This window comes from Talpa occidentalis, unplaced genomic scaffold (assembly GCF_014898055.3).
Source record: "Talpa occidentalis isolate TD23 unplaced genomic scaffold, MPIMG_talOcc4v2.1 talOcc4.569, whole genome shotgun sequence".
Lineage (NCBI taxonomy): Eukaryota > Metazoa > Chordata > Mammalia > Eulipotyphla > Talpidae > Talpa > Talpa occidentalis.
Window position 1 is genome coordinate 1 of NW_023604938.1, and position 12,189 is coordinate 12,189.

Consider the following 12,189-nt stretch of genomic DNA (forward strand, 5'->3'; position numbering starts at 1 on the left):
AGGTCACAACCAGCACCATCCTGTGGGTGCCAGGGGCACACGCCTGCCACTCTGCTCTGCCACCCTGTTCTGGGAAAGCATGGCCTTCCCTTTTGTATGCGTGCAGCCCATTCACGCTTGGTCCCAACAGGTCAGGGACAAGTCAGAGGGTCAGCCGTGGTGCTGCTCTTCACACTGTCCCTCCTCCTCACCGCTGTGTCAGTGCTCGGCCTGAGGGCCATGGCAGATTCGCCCCTCACACCTCGGTGTCCCCACTGGCCTTCCTGCCACCTGCCTTCCGCTTGCCAGTGAGGCAAGCCCAGATCTGACTCTGTCTTCACGTGAGGACAATTCTGCCCCAGCTGGGATCCCAAGTGACACACAGCCAGACTGACACCCAACCTGGAGACAAACTCTGGAAGCAGGAAGAAGAACAGATGCCCAGACAGCCACGGAAAGAAAGGGGGAGCGAGGGGTTGCCCCTGGCTGCTGCTGACTGGACACAAGGCGGGGGGGGGGGGGAGGGGGGGGGGGGTGGAGGGGAGGCAGGAGGCAGGCAGCTGTGGAAAGGAAGAAGGGCCATCCCCAGCAGATGCTTAAAAAAAAAAAAAACCCTGAAGCGCTTGCACAAATTAGCTCCAAGCTCCCCAGAGAGTGTTCCTCAACCCCTACCCTTCCGTCTCCCCCTATTCTTTGACTTCTAATCTCTCCAAAAAAGGGTTTCGCACTGTGTTTCACACCTCATTCTAGAAACAGCCCTATTGTCTCAAGGAATGCTGGCTTTCCCCTCACCCAAGAGGGATTAGGAATGGGGACAATGTTCTTAATAAAGGGGGAGGGGTGTCTGAGGAAAAGGGAATGTTGTGTAAGGGAAGAATACACCACGTGCGAAAGCCCTAGTGGAAAGAAAGTGCTCCACCAGCCCCGTATCCATTAAAGTAATAACGTCGTGCGTGGCAGCTTTATCACTCCCCTGCAGCTCCTCAGCGTGGGAGCTCCAGCGCTTTTTAAAAATGAGAACAGACTTTCCAGCTGCTGCTCCAGGGTGGAAGGGCCGGTCTCCAGTCCTCTGTCCTCCGTGCAATGATGCTCCTTCAGCCGCCTGCCCCTGCCCCCACCAACTTTGGACTTCTCCCAGCCTCTAGAACCATCGCTAAAATTCATTTCACTCTTTAATTAGATTTCATGGAGTAAGGGATTGGGAGGGTGCTGGGAAAGGCGTTGTTCATCTGACCTCTTTCTTCTGTGGAGGGGTAATGCTGTTGATCGGGGAGGTGGGACAATGGTTGCCATGGAGACATATTCCCAGACATACAGACACACACTCATTTTAATGTCTCTCTTTTTTTTTTTTTTTTTTTCCAGCAGGGGAAGGATCCGGTGCCCTATTTTTAGTGTCAGATTTCAGCAAAACAATTCGCTTTCATTTCATCACACACATACTGCTGGGTTTTAAAGTAGGTCACATTTTGTAGCCATATCAACAGCTCAGATCTGTCTTGCTTGAGTAGTGCAAGGTTCCACGGAAGATTTTACTGATTGAGAGGAAGATCTCAGATGCCTGGGTACAGCTTTCTTTCATCTCCCTTTGACAGGCATTAGAATAGGCAGGATGAATAGCCGCAGGTAAATTTACATTTTAAAGACTACTGCAAAATGTCTAGGCAGGGTAATAGTAAGGGGAGGTATGGAAATTAAAAATGACAAACTGGTCTGTTTTTCTGTTATTAGATTATCCCTGATTATTATAAATATAGTCCTGGAGTGCCAATTCTGCACAGTCCATTGAGGAAGAAATTAGTCTTGACTGTTAGCTGTCCAATAAAATTTTTGATCTTTGTTCTAGTTCAACTGGGTAGATCAGAATATGCTAATCCAGAGTTTGGGATTTCATTTCTGCCCAGTGGCAAGCTGCAATTTTTAAGTGTTTCTGTCTGCATTTCTTGCCTTGTGCTCTTTGCCAGATCTCACAGCCCTCTGTGACTAGAATACCCTATTCACTGCGAGGAGCACTCAGTGTCCCCCGCAGACTAGCCGGAGGGGAGGCGAAACTGTGAATTGGTCCAGCTTGCTCAGTAGCCCCAGAACCAGCCGCCTCCCTGCACCCTCCCCTCCACTGCCTCCTGTTCCCTGGGGCTTGGCTCTTTCCAGGGTGGCACAAACCTAGACTAATTTAGGAACAGCTGCCCTTCTTTCCCTTGGAAATCCCTATATAGTAAGTGGACCTTTTTGTTTCTAATGGGAGAGTTCTTTTCACACTGGTAGAGACTTCTGGCTTCCCTTTCATAACGGCGTGGGGAACTACCTGTGTGTAGAATCAAAGGGTACCCCGCAGTCCACAGCCTTAAAAATAATAGCCTAATAGAAAAGGAAGGCTGAAATGAAATCATCAAAACTATAACATCGTCAGTGTCACCCCGAGTAGTGGAAGTTAGGTCGATTTTTTTTCTCCTTTCTAAGCTTTTGCATTTTCCAAACTTAATTGAGCAGCATTGCTATGTTAATCAGAAAGAACATAAAGTTTAAAAAGTGAAGACATAGTGAATGACTAATAAGCTAGTTGCTATGCTAGATTCTAATTGTCCTTTTGTGTCTAATCATCAAGCATAGTGTGTGATAGCTCTTAGGAGTCCCATTTAATTGATGAGAAACTGACAAGGAGGGTTTGTCCTTAGTGCCAGCTAGCAAAGGGCAGAATGAGGAACCATACCTAGGTCTGCCCAACCAAAACCCAAGTTCTAACATCCTCAAGTAAGTATAGCCACCATTTATTAAACACATACTAAATGCCAACATTTATATATAACATTATGTATGTTATGTATATACTAGATGCCAAACATTATATGTAATAATACTTCTGGAACAGTGCAAAAGACTCTTAAAAGAGTGCTCAACAGGACTCAGTGTTCAAAAAGAACGAAGGAGCAGCACCTGAGGTAGAGCTCACATCACTCACCCCCAGGCACAATTGCAAGACCGCTCAGGCTCCGGGCCCAGCAACGGGGTTTATTTAACAAACAAGAGATTGGGAAGAGGAAAGATTCTTTGAGGACACAAGTGGCCAAATATCTCACCCCAGATAATGTGCACAGTGCCCAGAACTCCCAAACAAAGGCCGTGCGTGGAAGGTGAGATGATGCAACAGCAGTCTCAAGTCTGGGCCGGAGGCTGAACCAGACGACGACAAACCCAACAGCACCAGGAGGTCGTGCCAGAGACCCAGAGGCTGGGTCAGCTCTTTGAGATGCTGGGCCGAGCCCCACAGTGCTCTTTTCAGGCCGTGTCAGAGGCAGGTGCAGTGGCTAAGTTTCTGCAAAGTTCTGCAGAGATCTGGGGGTTTAGTAGCCTCCAAAGGTCTACGAAGGTCTACAAGGTCTACAAAGGTCTGCAGAGGTCTGGAGAATCCCATGGTCATGGACTGCTCCATGTGTCTCCATGTGTCTCTCTCTTCAGAGGCTGGGAACAGACTCCTTCTTCGAAGGTGGGCTGATGAATGCTTCTTCTTCAAAGGTGGGCTGAGAATGAATACTTCTCTCTTCAAAGGCTGACTGGAGACTCCCTTGAGCAGGCTCTTGTTCTGCCTTACATCCCCTTCAGGGCCCCCCCACCCTACAAGCCTGATTGGATGGTTTTCAACCCTAAGTTTCTAGTTGGACCACTTAGTACTAATCAGCTTGTTTTCCATTTTTCAATCCAAATAATTGACTAGTGGAGTGGGCTTGAACCTGATTGGCCCATTTAGCTCACACATGATTGATTCATTTTTAATCCCAGAGACAGATACCAAAGGGGAAAAGCCCAGACCAGCCTATACTCAGGTCTGGCAAGACTCAGCTCCCAGATGCTGCTGGGATAGGGTTACACATCTACACAACAAGTAGGTAGGTTTTTAAATCTGCATTTTACAAGTAGGATAATGTAAGTTCAGAAAAGTTATTTGCCCAAAATCTCATGGGTAATAAAAAATGGGAGTGTGGGGTTTCAAATGCAGGTTGTACAAAGCGCCCAGTGGCTCCCAGACTAGGAGTTTGAGGGAAGCCAATCTCGCAATTAGAAAGTGGACATTCTCTCATACAGAAGTCCTGCTGCCGCACACACACAGCACTCTGCTGGTTGAAAACTCTTGAGTTTTGATTACCTAGTAAAATTACCTTCCTTCGTGCAGATGGAGGTGGACCCACCGGCAATGCTTCACTTGTGTGGCTGCTGTGTTAGGAGGACCCAGGCTCAGGATGGGTGGGATTTGGAATCTCTGCACACATCTTCTGGACTGTTGCATGAAAGGAAAATACATGTCGTTTGGATTAACCTGATGAAATTATTCGGCCTGCTTCTGGTAGCGATTTTGCCTATCTTAGCTAAAGCCTAAAATTGATACGAGGATTTGGGGGGATGGTTATCATCATTACAGAATTCTAAAAATCCTTGAGCAGTAGCAAGAGCAAGAAACTTAAGCTAAATCTACCATATTTTTAAGATGTGAAGAAAATGGTAAAGAATATGGTCTCTGCCTTTTGTCTGCCTTCTAAAGTGACTAGTGGTCTAATGGTTTGGGAACTTGAAAGTAAAAAGGAACATTCTGAATCACCTCCCCACCCCCCAAAAAAAATGATATATCATAGGCAGAAGCTCTAAATTTGCCATAAGTTCCACTCAGGTAAGAGCCATTAAAATTTCTCTGTGAGACATTGGGTGCTATCTTAATTGCTAATACCAAGTTAGAGATGTTTCCTTCCAAAATTTAGTGTTTTCAATGCCCAAAAATAGATGACTGGATCAAGAAGACGTGGTACATATACACAATGGAGTATTACAACAATCAAAAAAGATAAACTCATACCATTTGCAGCAACATGGATGGCGCTGGAAGGGATCATGCTCAGTGAAATAAGCCAGAAAGAAAAAGAAAAATAGCGGATGGTTTCACTTATAGGAGGAATGTAGAGGATTCAAAAAAGGGATCAGGGAGAAAAAAGTAATTATAATAAAGTAAAAATAAAAATCAAGAGGCAACCAGAAACCAGAGACATTCTGCAGCGGGGGAGAAAGGAGTAGGATCAGAACAGGGCAGGGAGGAGCACAAGGGACTATGGTGATGATGCACAGGTGAATGGGTGGTGGGAATTCACGGGGACTATAACTGAGATGAAAATGCATATATTGCATAAAAGTGAAAAAATGATGTAAAAAATACATAAAATAATTTTAAAAAACAACAAAATATAGTGTTTCCTATGATAGCTTCAACTAACTGCCCTCAATTGCAGGGGTGAGGGAGTTGGGAGGAGCATTGGACAGAGGACAAAGTTCTATAAGTAAAAGCCCTAAATCTTCAAGCTTAAAAACTAATTTTAGACAAGATCTTTGGCTGTTGTTATTCATGAATGGAACTGAGAGAAGGCAAATGGATGCCCAAGGAATTTCATTGCCAAAGAAACCATAAGTCTGCCCTGCAGAAGCCTGTGACTATTCAATGTCTAAAGCGACCCATATGTCTCCAAATCTGCATCAGCAGGAAACAGCCAATGGACACTGCGCAACCCCCAAAGGGCATACTTGCTCCTTCCTGCCTTCACCACAGCCGTGGGGGTTAATGGACACAGAGGAACTGCCCAGAGGCCATCGGCTGACCGCTTCTGTGTGAGAAAACAGTCTCCTCCATTCTGACTCAGCAGGATTTGCTAATTGCTATAGACTGACTTCTGGGGGTTTCACATTTTCTGAATGGTAGATTTAATTGTGGCTTTCCTAATCTTAAGCCATAACTGTATACGTTATGCCGCAGGGAGCAGATAGCAAGACTTTTCATTTGTGGTTTGCAAGACTGTGTAACATCACATCTAGACTCAAACACTTCAACAAGAGATCTTGATTGAGCGCTGGGGGCAGTCCAGCTTGAAAAGAAAGGTTTTGGAGTTCTTTTTCTTTGGGAGGCAGCTCGTCTTATGTGTGGGAAAATGGGTACATATATTTTTGGGAAGTCAAAGGAGTAAACTGTGGCACAGACTTCCTAATTACCCTCAAGACATTTGTTTTCCTCTATCCCACAGTATTGGAAACCTTATCATCTCACCAGTCTTTTCAACTCCCACCCAACCAGGTAAGGTCAGATGATTCAGGTCTCATAAATTAGATGTAAGTAGCAATTTAGCAACTTTTAGCCAGTGTTATTAAAGGACACAGGGATTCCCTTTTCTTTGCCTTTTTCTTCTTTCTCCTGCCTGGAATGAGGATGTGAGGGCTGGAGCTAAAGCAGCTATTTTGGGCCATGACATGTTTTGGGAACTAGAGAATATACAAGGCAGAAAATGAAGGAAAAGGAATCTAAGCCCATGATGCTCTGGAACCCTTTACAATTTGTTAACCACTTATCCAGGTTTATATAATATGTTATTTAAGTTATTGGATTTTTTTGGAGGAGGAGAAGGGGTTGTTTGGTAGGTGACAAAGGTAAGGAGAATTTAACATCCCGTTGCCAAACCTAATCCTAATATATGAGACATTTCTTTCTTGAGTTAACCCAATTTTCCTAAAATGAGCTTATTTTAGAGGTCAAAGACCACAAATTGTTCAGAGTGGCCATGAATTGAAGTAAACATGATGTCACTTTGTCCTATGAAACCTAAGTTAGAGGACTCTCCGGAAATTCACTTTCTCTAGTGAATTGACACCATGACCAATATCTCCAGAAAACTTTAGTAGCTTCTGTATGGAGACGTGAGAGCTTTTGGAGCCCAGATTCATTAACTTGCCTGGGTTATAGCCAGGGAAATGGTTTGCAAGTCCCCTTATTAGACAGCTGTCTGCCAGGTTGGTTTAGGAAAAATTGCCCACTGGCACAGGATATCTGTGGCTCTGGAAATGACTAAAGCATTCCAAACTGTTTTATAAGTAAATCCATTCTTAATATACCAACAACTGTTTAAATTTTGTTCCATCTGGTTTAGGATAAATCTATTTTTTACTTTTTAACTCTGTATCTCTCCACTGACTTCAGTTTTTAGGTGGACATTTTTGTATTCTCTTTCTTCCGAATTATTTAATTATTTGATGCCACTGAAGCCTGCCTCTCATTCCACATCATTACTTAATCACCTGGGCCTAACACTGATTCTATGATTTTGCTATTGGTTACCTAAATATTACTAGTTCCCTTCCGTTTCCTGTCTCATACAATGATAGTGCTTGTTTATAAACGGCTTTGAAATTACCAAGAGGAAAGAGCTACATCAAGATAAAGTGGCGTGTTGTTCTTCCCTTGGAAATATGCCCTGGCTCAAATTTGAACTTGGGGTATAAGCTGTAAAGATTCTGCCAAGAGTACTCCAGTTCCGATATGCGGTGTTAGATGAATTTCTGCTTCCAAGCCAGGTCAACATGAAGGAGATGGGAGAGGCGCATGAGGCAGGAAAAGGATGGGTTTTATTCCAGAGCCAGCATATGATCCTCAGATGCAGAAATGGAAATTGAGTTCCCTTTCTTGCTATAGCCTCCCTTCCTTCTGATCTCTTTCCCTTCCTGATATTTTTCTTTCTCAATTTTCCAAGTCCTTCCCTTCTACCACCTCCCCTCCCTTCCTGCCTGCCGTCCACCCACAACTCTTTATTGAATCTTGTGGTAGCTAATCCTCAAAGACGTCTCCCCCAACGAACTTGGATCATCCATGTGCAGGCAACTCCAGACCACAGACCCAACTAAACTCCCAGCCAGCAGTGACTTCAATCCCAGCTGCCATTTGACTGCAAATGAAAGATTCCCAACGAAGAACCATCCAGCTGAGCCCAGTCAACCCAGGAGGCTGTGAGATTGTAATGGGCTGTTGTGTGAAGTCATTGAGGATTGTTTATGATGTAACAACAGAGAATTGAAATGAGCATTTACAGGAGCTAGGCTCTAGAATCTGGACAGTGAACAAAAATAATTTAAAAAATGTGCCCTCGTGAACCCATGTGCCTGGAGGAGAGCCAATAAAAAAGAGAAATTACAGACAGCAATAGAAGCCAAGGGAAGAAAATGAAGTAGAAGAGGGGAGTGTGAAGTATGAGGGATAGAGAAGTCCTGGCTGGGGTAGCCAGAAGGTTCTCCAAGAAGCTAATTTTTGAGTGAAGGACTAAGAACAGTGGGGAGTTAGTCAAGTGGGTACCTTGTAAAAGTGGCCAGGGGAGCAGAGCCCTGGCACTGGACTGAGCTGGGGCAGAGCAAGAGGATATGAGGTTAAAGAAGATGGAGATGCAGCTCAGCAGGGTCTTGCCAGTCAGGGGAAGGACTTTGGTCTTCATTCTGGACAAGAGGGGAGCTACAGAAAGACTTTGAGCTGAGGAGTGAGGTCATTTGGTTTATGATTGAACAGGATCACTCTGGTTGCTGTGTTCAAAACAGAGAAGAGGGAGGCAGAAACGGAGTAGTCAGGAGCTTCTGTGACCCTGCAGGAGAGAGGTAATGGTGACAGGGATCTGGGGGTGCAGATCCAGATGGTGAATGGTAAGGAAGAGGATGAATTCTCTCCTTTTTTTTTTTTTTTTTTGGAAAGTAGGTGATGATGGACTGAATTTGGGATGGGAGAGAAAGAGAAAAATCAAAGATGATACCAAGTGACACCAAGATTTAAGACGTTGGTAAATGAAGATACTTTTAATCAAAATGGAGAAAGCTGTCAATGGAGCAGTGTGCAGGGAATATACGGCACTTCTTCCTAATGCCCTAATTTTTCCTTCCCTCCTGCCCTCTCTCTCTCTTCCTCTTTCCTCCCTTCCTATTAAGTAGAAGTCTCCCTACCCAGTCTGAGTTGCCAATAACGTGCCCAGTTTGGTTCTTAAGGGTCATCATTCAGAATCCCATATAGAGGTAATAGCAGGGGCCTCCCCTGGTGGCACAGGCGGTTGAACACTGTGCTGTGAAGCTGTCCGCAGCCTCTGCAGTGCTAGTTCCATCCCAGCCGGCCGGGGAGGGTCCCACATGGCGCGGCAGACCTCTCCTGTCTCACCCGCTGCTCCCCTCAGCAGTTTATTTCGTCAGTCTGCCTGTTCTGTTCCCCACTTTGTCTCTGGTGAATCCTCTCACCCTCCCTCGCATCTGGACTATACCCCAGTTCTTGTATAAATAAATAAATAAATAAATCTATTAAAAAAATAATAAAGGTAATAGGAGGACATCTAAAGGGAGAAATCAGCTTCCCCCTTCCAAATCTGTAGCCACTATCTCATGTTCAAGGATCCCAGAGTATAATCAAGTATCCAGTTCAGCCAGGGCCACTCAATATGCTTACTGGACAGAGAGATGCTGGCCGGTGAGTTGGCCAATATGGGTCATGTTTGAAAGATGGCGGTTGTGCAAAGTCCCCTCCTGCTGAACAGCCACCAGTGCTAGGCTTCGCAGCAGCACCTCCCATCCCCCTCAGCACGCTATGCTCAAAAATGGACACTCACAACCAAATGAGCAGAGGAAAGGATGGCATTTCTCTTCCTGTTCCTTCTTCCAAGGTGGCATCTCATGAACACTTGACAGTAGAAAATCAGGCTAGGGAGCAATGCTACCACAAGGTGACTTAGACTGTTGCAGGGAGGAAAGTTGAATCAGAAACTCCATAGTGGTCGAGACTTTTTGGCAGAACCTAAGAATTTCAGGAGGTTGAAGCAGTTCCAGAATTACTCAAGCCTGGAGAGTTAGAGATAATGCCTGTGTCTCGGGTTCCAGAGCTTCAGGGTGACTCTTGGTGTTTCAGCCATGAGATCCTCACACCCTCAACTGCCTTATCCAGTAAGAATTGAATTAACAAGGCTTAGGGGTTACGGTTGATTGGGTGTGCAGCTGAATGTTTAAAAACTGCATTCCTGGGGACTGGTGGGGGGGATAGGAGAGATACTCAGATGAATGGTTTGTCAATTCCCATGGTGTAAATACGCTCACCTATGGCTGATTCCAAGCTACCAATATGACATCACAGAATGCTGAGTTGGGGATGCACAATGCCTCACTGTTAAATATAAAATTTCCATCTTACAGCTACAATAAATGTAAATAACCCCAAGAGGAGAGATAATAATAAAATGTAGCAAAATAAGGAGTAAGTGATATTTGAACATTCATTACCATTGTTTTTCATATCATTGTTTAATTGAAAGTTTACATAATTTAATATTTAATAAAAGTTGTATTTAATAACCACTTGCAACATTCTTATGAAGTTAACAGTTTTTGCAAGCACTTGTGTGCCAGTTTTAGGACACCATTGGTTTACAGCAATTATCAATCAAGTCTTTTGCACATGCACACACACGCGCACACACACATACACACACACACGCCCCTACTCTGTGTCAAGCTGGTCATGTAGTAGACTCAGCACTGATGCCAGCATTTGGCCCCTGCTGGTTCCTTCCACTTAAGGAGGATGCTGGCGCTGGTGAAGCTAGCTAGCAAGGTCCAGGAGCACCAGTTGATCTGTAGTCTATTGGGAACTTTACGGCCTCCCCCAGGAGTCACGCCACCCTGGGGTAAACTCCTAACCTGAACCTCAGAGAGCAAGGATTTGCACTTTAATACTTTCCTCCCTGGGGGCACCGGGTTCTCTGGAAAACAGGACCTCCAATTCCAGGGCCTTCAGATCTGCACAGGAAGGATGAGAGAAGGTTTTACAGTAACGGGAGTGCGGCGGGGGAACAAAAAACCCTGCTGCGACTTCTCTCAGGACAAAGGCCCACTTGTCCCACCTTCATGTGACTAAGAGTGGCTGTGAGTGACTCGTCTCTGAGCAAGGACTCTGCTATTCGATGATTTATCCTTTTACAGAACAATGGGCCCAACACGATTACATTTATGTAAGCAAGCGCAAGAAGCCTCTTAAGAGGTTCTTCTAGAACAGGGAAGACGCCCTTCCATGTGATTTCTGTCCTTGACTACAGTGAAGCAACTCCCAACGCAGAAAAGAAAAACACCGGCTTAATCTATGGTGCATCCCTCTGGGGAAGCCCCTGGGCCTCCCTCCTCGTGCTCCTCCCCCACCTTTCCTTCCTTCTCTAAACATTTATAGAGTGCCTGCTAACAGCGCTAGAGATGCCAAGATGAGAAAGCAGAGAAGCCACTCTTGTTCCCCTTCCATTCTGTATCTGCGAATCTGCCAAAGTGTTCTTTTAAAATGGATGTCATGCTTGGAAAGCTTCTGAGCTGTGAACACTTGGAAATGCAGGGGTAGCGTTGTGTCTGCAGAGGGTGGGTGCCTGAGCCCCTTCCCTGCACCTTGCCCTATGCTTGTCTGCCATCTGGCTGCTCCTGAAGTGTAGTCTTTCCTAATAAATCTGTCATTTAGTTTCTAAAATGCAAATCAAAAGGTAACTCCACTCTTACTTCTCATTTCATTCTCTTCCCTTTTCTTCCAGTCTATGAAAAATATTTATTATAGATAGATAGATAGATAGATAGATAGATAGATAGATAGATAGATAGATAATTGATGGAGTGGGGAAAAATATCAGGGTGAGGCTGAAGGCACGGGTGGAGAACAGACAAGGTAGATTTATTGAAATACACTGCTAAGAGAAGCAGTGGGTGAGGTGGGAGAAGTTTGCACGCTTAGCAGGATTTGGGGCTCCCTTTTGTAAGCTGTTTTGGTGGGATTTTCATGACTGGGGACTCGGTCTCTGTTGGTTGCTCTCTGCTGGGATATCAGGTGTAGGTGGGCCTTCATACAGGAGGGTCCTCCTGGTTCTGTGTCCAGATTCTTGCTAGCCCACTATTGGTAATGTGGATGGAGGGCCAGGTTCCCATGGCAACTCTATCCATTCCCCTTCCTTATTTATTCTGTGTCTCCCAGCATTGTTCAGCTGAACAAAGTTTGGAGACTAAGTTTTTACTTTATTAAATGATACCTCCACAATTGATAATCAATAGATAAAAGAGAAATGAAAGGAGGTATAAATGTCAATGTATCACACATGTTTTCTAGGTCTGTTGAATGAAAGAACTAGGAGGATGACACCCCAAATCCCAAGGAATATGCTTAATACTCAGATCTTGGTTTCCAATACCCTTCTCCACTCTAGTCCAAGGAATCTTGGTTTCCTTGAACAAATGTCTGACTCCAGGGCTGGGGCAGGAAAGGAATGAGATGGGTTTGGGACATCTTCCTGTACTAGAATGTAAGAAATTTCCCCATGAACAATGAGGACTTGTCAAAAAGACACAGAAACTATCCTGAAGGTGTTCCTATTA

General features: G+C 44.9%; 1 long non-coding RNA gene across 1 annotated transcript; it reads right to left on the reverse strand.

Annotated features, from left to right (window-relative positions):
* Nucleotides 1-2,685: 2,685 nt before the first annotated feature.
* LOC129144674 (uncharacterized) lies at nucleotides 2,686-9,894 on the reverse strand. Its single transcript, XR_008549090.1, has 3 exons — nucleotides 9,408-9,894; nucleotides 4,134-4,252; nucleotides 2,686-3,497 (listed from the first exon to the last, which is right to left on the reverse strand). It is a non-coding gene; the product is annotated as an uncharacterized LOC129144674 (long non-coding RNA).
* Nucleotides 9,895-12,189: the final 2,295 nt, after the last annotated feature.